General features: G+C 32.9%; 1 protein-coding gene across 2 annotated transcripts in view; it reads left to right on the forward strand.

Annotated features, from left to right (window-relative positions):
• The window catches only part of Klhl13 (kelch like family member 13), a 178,271-nt gene that overhangs the window by 136,938 nt on the left and 23,971 nt on the right, over positions 1-17,362 (forward strand). The window lies entirely within an intron of this gene.

Genomic DNA, 17,362 nt, shown 5'->3' on the forward strand with positions numbered 1-17,362 from the left:
TTATAAAATAAGTTGCAATGGCAGAGCAGTAGGCTATATTTAGAGCATAAAGTGGACCAGTGCTATAATTTCTACATTGCATTTCTATGGAAAAATGGGCAGAGACATCTCCAAACTACTTCCTGCTGGGAGAGGGCAAAGTTGAGGGGAAGTCACCGGAAGTCCTTGTTCTCTGTCAGGTGGGGCATGGACAGTTAAGGGTATTTAGCATCAGGGAAGTCCAAAGGTCCATGATGAAAGTTGGTGGGTGACTGGACAAGGCATATGTAGGGCAGGGATCATGCTAGGACAACAATAAACACAACAGAAAAACATTACTATTTTGTAAACAACTAGCATCAAAACAATTAGTATCTCAGCCAGCCTCTGAAAACCATGAAGATAGTAACTCATTAAAGCTTAAGATGGGGTCCAGCATGCCACTGGTTTGAACACAAACTCCAGCAATCTGCAGCTATTTAAGGCTTTAGAAACATTAGCCAAGTTGTTAGAGATATGGACAACATTTAGTTTTTGTTAATGACACAGGTGTCCCCCTGAGCTAGTTAAGATATGTAATTTCACCTGGTTTTTATAAAATAGCTTTTTCATTAGCATTTACCTCTATGTTTAGTAGTGGGATCCCTTTAACTGTGTTTTAGAGCTCTCTTGGTAAAGTTAGTTAGGGCTTGTGTGTGCCACACTGCAACTTTTAGATCAGTTTGAGGGATAAATATCAGGGCTAGATAATCATACCAGTGAAATATAGTTTGAGAGTTTATCTATGTAGCAAATTAAGCAAATTCATAAGTTTATGAGATCAGGTTCAAATTCACTCAGGAAAAACTTGTGACTCTAAAGTCCTTTGTTGTAACAATTACATGGGAGAAATCTTGATGGAGGAATGTATACTTTCTTGATTAAAAAATAATTCCCAGAATTCATTGTGTGTGTACGTAAAGGACATCTTACTACGTATCACTTTCTTTTTTTATGGATTTATTTTCATGTGGTGCTGATGATTGAACCCAGTGTCTAACACGTGCTAGGCAAGCACTTTAACACTGAGCCACAACCCCAGCCCACATATTACATTCTTGAAGAATATATTTGGCAACATTGACTCTCTATTACATAGCATTCTAAGTAAATATGACAAGGTCCCTACATTAAATTTTTTAGTTTCTCATTCATAACCTATTCTACTGACATCTTTGCCATAGTTCTAAAGATCATGTTTATTTGTTGTATAACTCCTATCAACAATAATAGGTGTAGGAGTTGGAATGAAGCCTGCTAGATGCAAACCCACTTAGAGATTTTAAGAAGTAATAACTAACATGAAGATAGGGGATAGAAAACCAAAAGAACACAAACTCCAGCAATCTGTAGCTATTTAACATAGTACTTCTGACCTTTGTAAACATTCACTGACTTCTATGAGCATCACTGAATTAAAGGACATTATAATACTGGATATCGATAAATGTATTTTAACTATAATTAAATTATATGTCTTCTCTGTTTATCAGATAAGGAAAATATATCTTTCTAAATTCACCTTTAAATGAAATTTCCCCATGTGGATTTCATGCACATCCATATTTAAAAACCATTATAATAACAATTATAATAAACCATTATTATAAATATAATATATATTATAATGAGAGACAGTTTATACTTGCTGTGTTGCTTATATTTGTTGTGTTTAGTGCAATTTCTCTGGACTTCATTTTTTTAGCTCCAAAATGTGGCTATTGCCTAGGACATTTCTACACTCCCTTCTAGTTCTGGTCTGGGAATCTATTGAAATCCTATTTTTCCAATATCCTAATTTCTTTTTTAATGGTGCAAAAGAATTGTAAAGAATAGTGAGGGGTTGGGGTTGTGGCTTAGCAGTAGAGTGCTTGCCTAGCATGTGCAAGGCCCTGGGTTTGATCCTCAGCACCACATAAAAATAAAATAAAGATATTGTGTCCATCTACAACTAAAAAAAAAAAAAAGAATAGTGAGTTTCATTGTGACATATTTGTACATGCATATAGCATAATTGGAATAGTTGTTGGTTTTTAAGGTTACAGGAAAGGAGAATAAGGGGCCAAGCATATAGGAAAAACATAAAAGGAAGAAGTGTTTTGCTATACTAATGTGGTCTTGCTAAATAAAAATTTGAAAATAATAGAAAAATAATAAACAGCCTTAACTTACCACTATACTTATGCGCTATGCATGATCATAATCATGTGTTCAAGCTAATTATTTTGGTCCTGCTAAATCTAAAAATTTAAACCAAATTTAAACAGCTACTGTTCTACAGTGAATTTTACAGCAGTTATTCTCAAATTTTAGTGTATCCCAGAATCACAAAGGATTTTTTAAAATACCCAGAACTGAGCCCAGGAATTTGCATTTCTAGCAAGTTCCTAGGTATTAAATAAGTTTCAGGAAAGCTATAGTCTTCTTTCAGCAGCCTCAGGGGATTGGTTCCGGGGATCCCTGCAGATACCAAAATACATGAATACTCAGGTTCCTTACATAAAATGGTGCAGTATTTGCATATGGCCTAGGCGTATTCTGTTGAATAACTTAAATGATTTCCAAATTACTTATTAAGCCTAATATAATGTAAGTGGTATATAAATAGTTGTTATACTGTATTGTTTGAGAAAAAAGTTTGCTCAGTACAGATAGAATCATTGTATGCGTAACCACCTTTTTTTCATCTGAGGGTGGTTAAACTCATAGATGAGGAACCCACAGAGCACAGGGAGGATAGCCTGTACTCTTATTCTACTGTTCTAAAAACATGGACCTATTTCACCAACAGAGATAGCCTCTTCTTCCCACCCCCTACACACACACAGACACACACATACACACACACTCATATGTATTACAAATTATTGTTAAAATGGAGAAACATTGGAAATAGATCAAATATCCATCAATAGGGGAACGATTATATGCATTATGTTGCACCAAACTATGCAATATTATGTAGTCACTAAAAAGAGTGAAATAGGTATATAGGTATTAAATGGAAGAATATAAGACATTAAATGGAAAAAAAGTAATGGGGGAAATGTGGTATATTTATCTATACAGTGGAATGTGATTCAGCTATATTTTAAAAGTGTAGCATGATGCATGCTTCATGGATGAATCTTGTAAAGAGCATGCTAAGTAATAGAGTCTAGTCACAAAAGTCCACAATTTCTGTTTCCATTTGTATGAAATAATCAGAATAGAGAAATCTATAGAAATACAAAATAGACTAGTGTGTGCTTAGGGTTAGGGAAACTGGAAGGATTTGTGTATAATAACTGAAGGGTATAGGACTTCTTTTTGAGATTATAAAAATATTCTTTTTGAGATTATGAAAATATTCTAAAGTTTACTGTGGAAATGGTTGCATGTATCTCTAAATTCACAAAACCATTGATTTAGAACATTTATGTGGGTGAATTGTGTTTTATATGAGTTATATGTCAATAAAAGTAATTGAAAAAGTAATAGGGCAATGTATATTAAATAATCCTGATTATTTGTAGAAAAATTAGACAATATGTGTCTAATTTTTAGACACACACACACATATATATGTGCGTGCGCACACACATACACACATACACAAATGTGAGCTCATAACAAAAGATCTCCAAACATTTGGGAGAATAGTGAAAGATATTACTTTTTGCTGTACACAACTGCACATTGTTTAATTTATTCACAATGGAAATATTTTTCTATATTTTAAAAAATAGAATGGTTGACCAAAGTGTAGCTAGATCTTATAGCACTTGACTCTGTCACGGTTTCTCTCATTGGTCCAGGCTGGTGGTAAAAATGGTGATATTAAAATGACCTCAAAGGGGCTGGGGATGTGGCTCAAGCGGTAGCGCGCTCGCCTGGCATGCGTGCGGCCCGGGTTCGATCCTCAGCACCACATACCAACAAAGATGTTGTGTCCGCCGAGAACTAAAAAATAAATATTAAAAATTCTCTCTCTCTCTCTCTCCTCTCTCACTCTCTCTTTAAAAAAAAAATGACCTCAAAGTTTATATTACTTGAAAATGATCTTTCTGCAACTGAATTTTTTTGTTGTTGTTATTTTCTGTAGTGTACAGAGCTAGTACTCTATATTTGCGGTTAGAAAACCTTGTATACTTTATTTTAAAGTCTATTAAAATTAAGTTCTCACAAACTGAATTTTTTAAGGCCAAAAACTAACAGGGAACCTTTTTGTATTTAATCTTACGTATGTGGTTTTCAAGGGAATAAACCAGAGAAGTGTTTAATGTGTAAATGTTATCACCATTTTAAAATTAGCAATAACACAAACTACAGCTTGAAAAGGCTTTGAAAGTACTGTCAGAGGAACAGATCCATGGGGAGCAAGTGTTCTAAGAAGTCTTAGTTGATTACCCACTGCCTAACTGTAGTGAGCTCCACATGAGGTTCAGCCCAAACTGGAATTCTAATTGTCCCACTTACCAACTGGTTAGATGACTTGGAGAAGTCACATATCCTCTTTGGGCCAGCTTCTTTCTTTACAATCTGGGTGAGAGGTATGGGGATTAAATGTTGTAATTTCTGGAAAGGAAAGTTTGCCTGATAAATATCCAGTTATTTTTTGTTCTATCCAAGCTAAACAGAGAATGTGTTAGACAAAATGGAGCTGATCAAAAGTGATGTGTGAACCAAATTAGGTGTCTGTCTGGTTGGCGTGAATGCATCTTGTAGATCAGTCATCTTCATTAAATAGGCTTTAGCAAACTAGAGTGTCAAAGACAGTGCCTGGAAAAACATTTGATAACTAATAGGCTTGGATTCCTAGAACCCTGAACAAATCCTAAGAGAATATGTAATGGAATTAGCAGTGCAAATTACTTTTACTGAAATAAAGAAGATTAACCAGGGTTAGCTAAAGTACTGATTGGTAAAATCAAGGATGCTCTCATTTCCCACACTCTTTGCTGCTAAATCTATGGTTACTTATCATTGGAAATCTCCCATTCTTTGAAGTCTCCCTATTGTCCCTAGATGACAATATATATCTTTTACTACTTAACCCTATGGTAATTATTTGAGTTATACCCTTCCTAACACCTTCAGTTTTTAAAATAATACTGTTATTGAGATATGATTCACATATTATAAAATTAACCCACTTAAAGTATATAATACAATAATGTTTAGTATATTCACAGGATTGTGTAACTATCACAACAGTCAATTGTATAACATTATCATCACCTCAAGAAGGAACCTGTATTGCTGGGCACAGTGGCACATACCTGTTTTCCCAGTGACTCCAGAGGCTAAGGCAGGAGGATCACAGGCTCAAAGCCAGCCTCAGCAACTTAGTGAGGCCCTGTCTCTAAATAAAATATTAAAAAGGGTTGGGGATGTTGCTCAGTGGTTAAGTGCCCCTGGGTTCAATCCCCAGTACCAAAAAAAAAAAAAAAAAAAGAAAAGAAAAAGAAAGAAAGAAACTTATATTTTTGTCTATGGATATAACTCAGTGACAGAGTGCTTATCAAGAAAGTGCAAGCCTGTGGGTTCAATTCCATTACCAGAGGGTGGAGAAGGAGGAAGAATAAAAGAAAGAAATCCTTATCTATTATCAGTTACTCCCTATTTGTCCCCAGCCCCTTCCTCAATTGTAGGCAACTATTAATCCACTATCTCTATAGATCTACTTATTCTGAGCATTTCATATAATTGAAAGCATGTGCTATGTGTTCTTTTGTGACTGGTTTCTTTTACTTAGCATAATGTTTTCAAGGTTGGCCCATGTTGTAGCATGCAACATGCTTGCTTCCTTTCTGTGGCCAAGTAATATTCTACTGTATGGATGTACCATAATTTGTTCATCCATTGATGGACATTTGAATTTTCCCATAATTTAACCATGAATAATGCTGCTATGATCATTCATGTAGATACTTAGGAATAGAATTATTGGTTCCAGGTAATTCTTTGTTTAATCTTTTGAAGAAATGCCAGAGGGTTTTTCAAAATGGTTGTACCATTTTATATTTACACTGGCAGTATAGAAGTTTCCAATTTCTTCACAGGCTTACCAATACTTATTGGCTTCTCTTTTTTATTGTACTCATACTTCTGGTTTTGATTTGCATTTTCCTGATTTGCTAATAATGTTGAATATTTTAAAATTTGTGCCTATGGTCATTTGGATGTGATCCTTAGAGAAATGTCTGGTCAGGTTCTTTGCTCATTTTTCATTTGGGTTATTTATAATTTTAGTGTTAGGTAGCAAGAATTCTTAAGGGATTTGTACTTATCTGGTCGGTAGTTTATAAGTATTTTCTTTGAGCATCTTCAGTTTTATGGTTCTTCATTGTTCTGCCATAACTACTTTGCCAATTTCCAATCCCTTTTCCATTCAACCATATAATCTTTCCTTTGGCAATACCTGAGCAGAGTTAAATAAAGGGTCAAGGTAAATACCTGGAATATTTCTTATTTTCACTATCCCCTAAACATACATTTTTTTTTCATTTATAAGTGTTCTTACACCTATTTCCTCTCCCTCAAATGTCCTTTCTTTATTGTATCTGTATGTTAAGCCCCAATTTAATCATAATGACTCAAGTTAAATGGCCTTTGTATAAAATGTTTATTTTTTGGCATTTTAAAATAAATTTTTATCTGATACATAAAAACATTAAAAAATTACATATTTATGGGATACCATGTGATATTTCAGTACATTTATATATTGTATAATGTTTAAGTTAGGTTAGCTATATCTGTATCCTCAAACTTTCATCATTTCTCTATGGTGAAAACATTCAAATTGCTTTCTTCTAGCTTTTTGAAGTATGCAGTACAATTATGGTTATATTCATCCTATTGTGTGATAGCTTAGCAAACATCTTGCTCCTAACTATAATGTAGTATCCATTGATCAACCTCTCCCCATGTGAAATGTTTCTTGACCAAAGCAGAGTTAGTGGCTTCTCCTGTATACACACCATTTAGCACTTTTTGATATCACCTCTCAGTGAGGTCCTCAATATCTGGGTGCTAAATTGTTGTTTCTGTATGTCTTTTACCTAGGGTTGGGGTACCTGGTGATGCTTAATAAATGTTCATTTTTGATGTTATTAGTATCATAATTAAAAAGAGATAATATATTATGTACCTGGCACAGAAGAACCATTCAGTGCCTTTTACTGCTCTTATGGATATTGGTTGTGGAATAAATGAATTTGGGTGGCAGCTTTTAAATTATTTTCATATGTACTTGCCTTGTTGAAAATTGAAAACAATGTCATGAGAGAAAGGACAATATTGTTTTTTTTTCTATTTTATAGATAAGGAAACTGAATCTCACAGAAGTTAGGAGGTTTTCCCAAATATACATAAACAGTAAATGACAAGTACTAGGACTTGACCCAGATATAGTGACTATAAATTTGCATTTATGTATGTTCTAATCTTTCTGTAAACTGCATTACCTTTTAAACATAATGTCTAAATATTGTTTATTAACTAAAAGTATAAAAACACGTTAACAAAGGATAAAAGATAATCTGGCATGAACAATACAGGTTTCATTTTTGATTGAAACAGAATTATGCAGATTATCTTCTTGCCTGTCTGTCCTTCTTCCCCTCCCCTGCCCAAAAGGAAGAAACAAAAATAGGATCAAACTATTAACTACCAGTTTGAAGCATTACTGTTAGGACAAGGAGACCATAATGAGGATACTGTGCTTCATCTGGTGGCAATGTATATTAATTGCATAATACTTACATAGGGGAGAAGAAATAATTTCCTGATTATTGGCTATGCTTATTGAAACCTATAAAAGCTTGAAAATGCCTCCCTTCTCTGGCTAGCTAGGTTGCTAATTGGCATTTTCTCACTTCAAAGATTAGTGCCTATAAAACTGCTCTTCCCATGTTTTCTTCCATTTTATCTATTTATTTTCCTTCTCTAATTTTAGATCTAATGTCAAAGTAAGATATAATTTTATAGCTTTAAGTTATTATCTAGCTAATAGAATGTTAAAGAAATAGATTATTCCAAAAACCTATATACACGTAAGTAGTGTATTGCTTTCTAATGGATTAACTTCATGGAATGTTTTTCCTGGGGTAAGTGCTTTGGTTGCTGATCATGTTGTATTGATGAACTGTACCCTATTTCAAAACATCATGATTATAAGAGAAGCAGTTTAAAAACTATACTGTTAACATAAGAAACAGATGTGTAATGACTAGGAGAGATCCATTTTACAGAAGAATCGTACAAATAATTTATATTATTGAGCTTTATATGAAAATGGTACTTTCCTTCATTTCTTCTCAACTCTTTAAGGGCAGCTAGAATATAGAGAAATGAATCTCTAGGTTTTCTTGGGAGTAGCTCTTGGGACACTCAAGTTAAGGTACAATAAGTTATTCATATAGTTCCAATTGAATATATATCTTTATTTTTATTTATTTTTATTTTTTATTATTAGTTATTGAAAACATTACAAAGCTCTTGACATATCATATTTCATACATTTGATTCAAGCGGATTATGAACTCCCAATTTTACCCCATATACAGATTGCAAAATGAATTACAGTAGATGGGGTAGAGAGAGAAGATGGGAGGGGAGGGGAGGGGAGGGGGGATAGTAGAGGATAGGAAGGGCAGCAGAATACAACAGATATGAGTATGTCAATATGTAAATCAATGGAAGTGTATCTTTAAATCTAAGTTGAAAGACTGTCTATGTTCCTTTTTAGGTCACTTTAGTGTGTTATTATCCTGCTGTCTCAATTGAGCATTTTTTGGTTATTTAGCATGTGTTGATAGGACTAGTTCATATTAGCTCAAGAGTCAAAATACTGTAATACATAAATTCAATTTATGATTATTATGTATTAATTCAGTTTGTTATTAATTAATTTTGTATCTTACAAACTTAATAAACTATTAGTTCTAGAATGTTTTTGGAGGTTCTATAAGATTTTCAACATAGACAGTCATTTCACCTGTAAAGAAAAGTGGTTTTATTTCTTCCTTTCCAGTCTTTTTATTTCTTTTCTTGTGTTATTGCACTCTGTAGAACCTCCAGAAAAATGCTGAATAAAATTGATGAGAATGTATGTTCTTGCTTTATTTTTGATATTATGGGGAAAAGCATTCAGTCTTTGGGTATAATGTTATTTGTGGGTTTGAGGAAGTTCCTTTTTAGTTTTAGTTAGCTGGGAGTCCCTACACCCAATCAGAAACAAATGTTGGATTTCATGTAATAGGTATTGAGATGATCTAATAATTTTTCTTTTTTAGTTTGTTAATATGGTCAGTTATATTGATTGACGTTTGAATGACAAAGCAATCTTGTAGTAAAGGCATAAACCCTCCTTGGTCATGATGGAATGCCCTTTTAAAATACTGTTCAATTTGATTTGATAAAATCTTGTTGAGAATTTTTATATGTATGCTCCTGATGAATTTTGATCTTGGTTTTTCTTTAGTTGTCTTTGTCTGGTTTTGTTATTAATGCTAGCAGCTAATGAATCAATTCAGTAGTAGAGTAATTGACTAGTATGGGCCAGGCTCTGGGTACAATCCTAAAAATAAAAATAAAGATGACTCCAACCATATGGAATAAATTGGAATGTATCCCCTTCCCCTAATAATCTGGATGTGGTTATAAAGTATTGCTGTTCTTTTTTCTTTGTTGTTTGGTGTGTCATATCAGTGAAACCATCTGAGATTAGAGTTTTCTTTGGGGGAAGATTTTAAATTCAATTTTATACTAGTATGACTATTTGGGCTTTCTCTTTCTTCTAGAGAAAACTTTAGTAGCTGTGTCTTTTAAGGAATTTGTCTTTCAATTGAGTTGTCAAATTTTTCAGCACACACTTGTTCAAATTTTCTGATCATCTTTTTAATATTTGTAGAATTAGTAGTAATATTAAATCTATCAGTCCTGGCATTTGTAGTTTGTACTTTCTGCCTTCTCCCCTTTGGTCAGTCTGGCTAGAAATTTTTATGTTCATGGATCTTAAAGAAATAGCTTTTGGTTTTATTGTGTTTTCTCTATTTTCCTGTTTTATATTTTATTGATTATTACCGTGATCTATTATGTCCACTCTCCTTTTTAACTTACAATTAATTTACTCTCTTAGTTCAGATTTCCTAAGGGGGAAATTGTGGTCTTTTATATGAGACTTTTAAAAAATTTTATAATATAGACATTTACTTGTATAAATTTAATCTTAAGTATAGCTTTAGCTGTTTCCCCCTTTCCCATCCCCCCTTTTGATACATTGTATTTTCATTTAGCTAAAAATGCTTTCTATTTTCCCTTTTAAATTCTTCATGGGTTATTTAGAATTATATAATTAAATTTCCAAATATTTGGGGACTTTCTAGAGACCTTTCTGTTTTTGATTTCTAATTTAATTAAAACTGGTCAGAAAACATACTTTGTATGACTTAAATACCTTAAAATTTTTAAAATTGCTTTATATTTTAAAAAGTCTAGTATTATAGCTCACAATATGATCTGTCTTGGTAAAAGTCACATATGTGCCTGAAAATAATTTGCATTCCTTTATTTGGACTAGATGAAGTTGGTTGATATGGTTAAGTCTTACTCTATAAATTCTGACTAGATTAAGTTAGTTGATATAAGTCTTCTGTATCCTTACTAATTTCTGTCACTTTTTAAATTCAGTTTTTGAGAGAACAGAATTGAAGTCTACCACTGCGATTGTGAATCGGTTTATTTATCTTGGTAGTTCTTTCAGGTTTTGCGTCATATATTTTGAAACTCTCGTATTACACATAAGCATTTAAGTATTTTATGTTCTCTTGGCAAAATGACAATTATCATGAAATTACTTTATCCCTGTAAATAATCTTTGCTCTGAAATCTATTTTGTATGTTACTACAGTCATACCATCTGTGTTTTAGTTAGTGTTTACTTGGTATATGTGTTACCATACCTTTACTTTTTATTTTGTAAATTGGAACAGAGCAAAACAAAGTGATTTTTATTTGCATATAATTTTGAGTTTTAGCAAATATACAGTTTAATTTAGTCACTACAATTATGATGCAGAACTATTACATGATCCCAATTTATTCTTTGTTATTACCCTTTGATTGTTACCTCCCTTAAACCTTGGAAATTACCTGTTTTCTGTCATTATATTTTTATTGTTTTGAAAATATTTTCTAAATCATCATACAGTCTGTAAACATCTGAGAATAGCTTCTGTTACATAGTCTAGGCCTTGAGATCCATTCACTTTGTCATGTGTATTAGTAGACTGTTTCCTTTTATGACTGAGCAGTGTTTCTGTGTTATAGAACTTCATAGGGTTTCTTTTTGATATTCTTCCACTTCAACTACCACCCATCTCCCTGGTACTTTCCACTTACCTATACTCTTTTTGATCTTTCTACCTGAAACTGGAGTGTATTTCCCCTGTTATGCCATGTACTTAGCACAACTACATCCATGTTCTAGGTCTAAGGACATGGAGAAAGTAGAAACATTAGGTAGTCACCACAAAGCGGCCATCACGGCTCCTATGACCAGAGAAGGATTTTCTCATTCAGAGTTTTAGGCATCTGCTACCTTCACTTTGAACACTATCAATGTTCCCACCACCACTGCTTTGGAATTGCCTGGGAATTGGGAATATGTCACCAGGTGCCCCTTTCAGGTTGCAAGATGCTCTAAGTCCAGGCCTGGTATCCTGGAGGGGTGGGGGTGGGGAGTAGGGATGGGGTAGGGACTCACCATTAGTACAGTATACCTTTGCATTTTGATTTTCTTTCCCAATTCACCTACTATTAACATTTTTTCATTTACTTTTTTAAAAAATATTTTTTAGTTATACATGGGCAGAATATCTTTATTTATTTTTGTGTGGTGCTGAGGATCGAACCCAGTGCCTCACATGTGCTAGGTGAGTGATCTACTGCTGAGCCACAACCCAGCCCCCTTTTTCATTTAATCTTAAGGCTTGAGAGGTGATGCCAGAGCAGCATTTATTTTAGAGCCAACTTTTCCCTAGTACTAAGGCAAAATTCTTTTGTGAACTCTAAGGCCCTAGCATTATGAGCTTTCCATTCCTATGGTTTAAATAGGAACTCTTCCCACCCCTTTGTGAGTCTTAGAGATTGTTCCATATGCTCTTTTGGGTGGTTCTTTCCCCCAAAATTATCTTATTATTCACCTGCATCCTTGAGAGGGGCTATTTTCAGCTGTCTAACGCCCTTTCTCTGTGCAGAATTCTCTTATATTTTGCCCCACAGATTTAGCTGCGTTGATCTCCTCAGACTCTCAATCTTGGGAGAAAGCAGGGTTTTACTTGAGTTCCTACTCCCTGTATCTCTATCTGGAATCTCTAGGTAGTAAATTGTAACAATTATAGGGCTCACCTTATTTGTTTCTCTTTTTTCATGGATACCTCTCCTTCGATCATTTTAAACTACTCTTTTCATACTTTTTTTTTTTTTTTTTTGGTTTTAAGGTGTTTCAGAGGTAACTAAAACCAATCTCTGTCTCTCCGTCTTCACTGGACACAGAAATTTATAGGCTATAATTAAGTGCTAAATTATGAAACCCAGACTGAAGGCACCTAATTATTTTAAAGGAGATTTGTTTGGAGATCACTTTACAAAGGTCAAATTTGATCTAGCATTTGAAGGAAGGAAGACATTCCATGTGAAAAATAATGGCATAAATGAAAGCTCTGGAAAGGAGTAAGCCTGCATTTTTACCAGTGAGACAATATGGAAAACTGGATAAGATGAGTTATAGTACATAGGAAAATAATAAAAATAACATTTGATAATAAAGTTGGGCCAAATAAGAGAAGTCATTGAAAACCAGGAGTTGTGATATAATACAGTGATAGAGAACCATTAGAAATATTCTAAACTCTGAGCAGTGTTATATAATGAGAACAGAGTTTAATATTTATATCAACTTTTATGTTCAACCTGTGTATTCCTTTTAACATAAGGAATACTGTTCCCCTTCTTTCCTATGAATAAAATGAAGAGTGACTTAATAAAAAACATGGCTGGTATTGTTTTGATCAGATACATCACATTTATTTTAGCACTGAAATAAAATCATTTCATAACCTTCTTTTCTTTAGTTTTTATTCTTTATTCATAAAACACACTTTTCATCAGTAATTTTTATTGCTTTTTTTCAGTATATATTTCCTGTTTTCTCTACTTCGTTTTTGAAATTACAGTCATCAAAACTAGTAAGTTCTTTTTAATGCAGAAGTTAGTGGAAAGATTTGCTTGTTAGATTGTTTTTAAAATATATTTTTAGTTGTAGGTGAACATGATATCTTTATTTCATTTATTTATTTTTACGTGGTGCTGATGATTGAACTCAGTGCCTCACATGTGCTAGGCAAGTGCTTTTCCACTGAACTACAACTTCAGCCCCTATTAAATTGTTTTTTCCACACCTTACAGTATCACTGTAGCTTTTCCATAATGGAATTATATTTCATGTAAAAGCTATTTATATCCAATCAACTTTTTAAGGAAACTATTTATATCTTGTCTGTTTTCCATATTATAATTCTAAAATGCCAACTCATTATTTTCTGATTAAATATGGTTATTATAAAGTTTATCAAACTCATTTAATATATTTTAGTCTTTCAGGGTAGTAGATATATATATCTCCCTCTATTTAATAGCATTAAAAGTTTTGATACATTGGGTAAATTTAAGTCAGAGGAGGAAAAACACATTTTAATACCCTTTTTTTTCCTCTCAAAAGGATATGAGGATAAAAAGAAGATATGGGGAAATTGGTAGAATATAGAAAGGGAAATATTAAAGACATTAAGGACACATAAATCCCTCTTAAAATCAAGGTCCAGAAGAAGTAGAAAAATATAAAACTAAGAAAAGTGTTGAATTTAAATCAACATAAGCAGTTTTTAAGGACAGTCTAGAAAGCCAATTGGAAATTGAGCAATTTACATAAAGCAGAGTTGTTTAGGTACATGTAGTTGACTAGCATATGGAGATAGATAACATAATTTATAGAAATCTTTTGAGAAGAGTGAGTACAAATTTGATGGAAGAAAATGATTTTGCAATGAAAGGATTTATTTTGAGTATGCAAGCTATCTTCATGACTCTTTCTAGAGTTAAATGGAGGAAAAAATAATAAGAGTGAGAGTAAAAAATAAATATACCGAAAAACAGTTGGACAGTGTGAAAAAGAATGACCTCCTCTTTTAATGTGTGTACTCCACTAGAAGCTTACAGTTTAAAAGTTATTTAGAGAAATAACTATCTTCTGCTATCTAACAGTGTGTATTATGGAAGGAACTTCTCTTTAAGCAGATCTGGGATATTCAGAAAATGGCATACAAACAAGATACCAAGAGTGTGTTAGAAAACAATCTGAATTGACAGATCTCATTTTGATAACGATAGTAATAATCTGAAATAAAATTGGCAAATACAAAATTGGATGGTGAAATTATTCATTTATGCATAAGAAAATAAAGGTTGTGAAATGTGTAGAAAGCAAACTACTTTACATGCAGTGAAAATAAGTGCAAAACCTCACAAAAGCATACAATTTGCCAAAGGTAGATAAATTAAGCTTAGAATAGGAAACACTTAAAATGTGATGAAAATTTTTGAGGCATGTCAGTTTCTTTTCTTCTGGGACAACAGATTATACTGAGAAAGGGTAGAACATTTTTTTATAATAGTGTAAAAGGATACAAATGACCAAATTTGTGAAGAGGGTAAAGGCTTTTGATGTCTTAGCTGATCTGAGTTATCCAGATTTTGAGGATTGTGTCTCCATGTACAATTTTAATGTAATGTGGCAAAATAAGAAATGATACAGTTAATGATACTAGAAGAATTAGCCATACCTTTTTTTTTCAAAGAAAAGAGAAGAAATAATAAATAGTAGGAATGGAGCCTTTCATGTTACTCAATTCTAAATGTTATATATTTGTAGGAATATTTAAAAGGCAGGAGAGCTAGCAAATGAGCCAAGAAGGTTTTTTGGGTTTGTTTTAATGGTAGGAAACAACCAACTGGGTATAATCATTGCTTTTGAATAAATGGGGCTTGAATTTTCTCAAAGATTACATTTGCTTTAGAAGAGATTAAAAATTATTTGATGAATGAAAATAAGGGAAGAAGACACACAGTACTTAGTCTCATCTTACTGATATCTTGACATCTCCTTTTTGCTAGTACCCAGGGTATATTTCTCCCAAGAAAAATCAAATCTTTTAACTTAACATGAGCTACCAAATGTTAAAAATACATATGTTTTCTAGCAAACAACTCCATTTCTGAGAATATCTCCAACAAATATACTTTCAGAAGTGTGTGTGTGTGTGTGTGTGTGTGTGTGTGTTTATTGCAGCATTGCTTACAATTTCAAAAGTTAAGACACAGTACAAGTGTTCAGTCAGAGTAATTTATGAGTAATTTATGGTGTGTCCCCATTATAGAATACTTTGCATCCTCTAAAAAGAAGATTCCAGAGAGGTAGAAGTTTGCCCATATTATCTGCTCAAGTGAATTTTAAAATGCACAGCCATGTATATGGTCTCCCACTTGAGCTTTGCTTTTAATTTTAAACTTATATTTTTTTGTATTTTGTCTTTTAAAAGCATATATTTAAAAATTTTAACCTGAAATTTATTTGAGGGAATTAAAAAAATCTGCACTCTCTGGAGTCAACCTTTTTTCCCTAAACTCTGGGTGGGTTTCTTTTCTCTCACACTTTTCCTTTACCATCTACACAAATAAGCACCTTGAGCATAGTTCATTTTCTTATTGAAAGAGGTATCACAAATAAATTTCTACTTCCTAGTTAACTTGTCGACAAAGTGCAAGATCTACCCAGTACCAAGTGATGGCTTCTGGATAAAAGTTGGTTTGTTTGTTGAATTCAAAGAAGCTAGTCCCTAAACTCTTCCAGCTGAGGGACTTCTTAGTTGCTGAACTGTCATCCCCCCACTGCAGTGTACTCATTCAGTACTCCCTGATGCTCATGCATTTGGAAGGTGATTCTTGTAAACTCATTACACTTTAGATTTCATATATGAATCTTAAAAGAGTTACTTTTTACCTTCATGAGAATATTCCCCCAAAATTGATGTTTCTTTTCCAAGATGAGCTGTTGTTCTCTTCCTTCTCCTTTTCTGAATAACAGGGTAATAGATAAAGTAGGGGTTGAATCAATATTTTAAAAAAATGTGTTCTTAGTATGTTATGCCTTTTGCTTCTTAAATCTGTGACTCATAACTTTATTTAAAGAAAATTTTACTTGTGGTCATTAAAATATGAAGTTGATTCATTAATCCTTTATATTGGTTCTTGATGTTGTATTATATTATTGTATCTCTATCTTCCCAATTTATTAATAATGAAATATTTCTATATTTGAATCTACATACTCAATCTTGCCAAAATCTTCATACTTTTGGCCTCATTATTAAATTGTATGTTGCCTCTTTCTGATGCATTTTGGCAGCCTGCTATAATCTCTTTGACCTTGTTATTTTTAATTGACAAAAGTGTATATATTCACTGTGTACCACAGGATGTTGTAAAATATGCATACACTGTAGAATCATACTTTTATGATCTTAAAAGTGTTTCATTCTCCCCAAAGGGGCAAAGGAACAATTGCCTATTTGCTATTGGTTGGGATCATAAGTGGTATAGGTGAAAGATTCTTCTTATTATCAGAACCCTGTCTCTCTTCCAAACTATGGGTGCTATCATGTTAATTCTCTGCTAAACCTTTAAGCATTTGGGGACAATTAAGAATTATGTTGGGGCTTCCTGGCCTCCTTTTACCAAAGATAATTAAATTTCAAATTGAAAGATAATTGTCAAGCAGCAGCAATGTACCAAGTATTGGAATTTTTATAGCAAAGTCCTTAGTTCTCAGAGAGAACTATCTGATTGATAGAAAGTACTCCTATCTTGCATTTAATGCAGATAGTCTCTCCTTTTTCTCTCAAAAAACAAACCCCAAAATCTTTCATTAAAGTCCTATAATAGGGCTATTAATATATTATTATGGAAAGGAGTGTTGTCCAGTCTAATACTCTTACTCTTTGGACAGGAAAACAGAAGACTACATGATTTATTTTTCCAAAACAAGGTAGAATCTCATGTTTGTGTAAATAATTGAATTTATGTACTTTCCCTATTTGTTCTTAATCTAAATAGCCCTAAATAGCCCTAAAATTTTATCTTTTTCATACAGTGTAATAATATATACATTTCTACATATCAAGAAAGCTGTTTGTTTTTTTTCTTCTTCTCTGGAGTAATTATTCTTTTGGCTCTATTTTCT

This window comes from Urocitellus parryii, chromosome X, assembly GCF_045843805.1.
Source record: "Urocitellus parryii isolate mUroPar1 chromosome X, mUroPar1.hap1, whole genome shotgun sequence".
NCBI classification, from domain to species: Eukaryota; Metazoa; Chordata; class Mammalia; order Rodentia; family Sciuridae; genus Urocitellus; species Urocitellus parryii.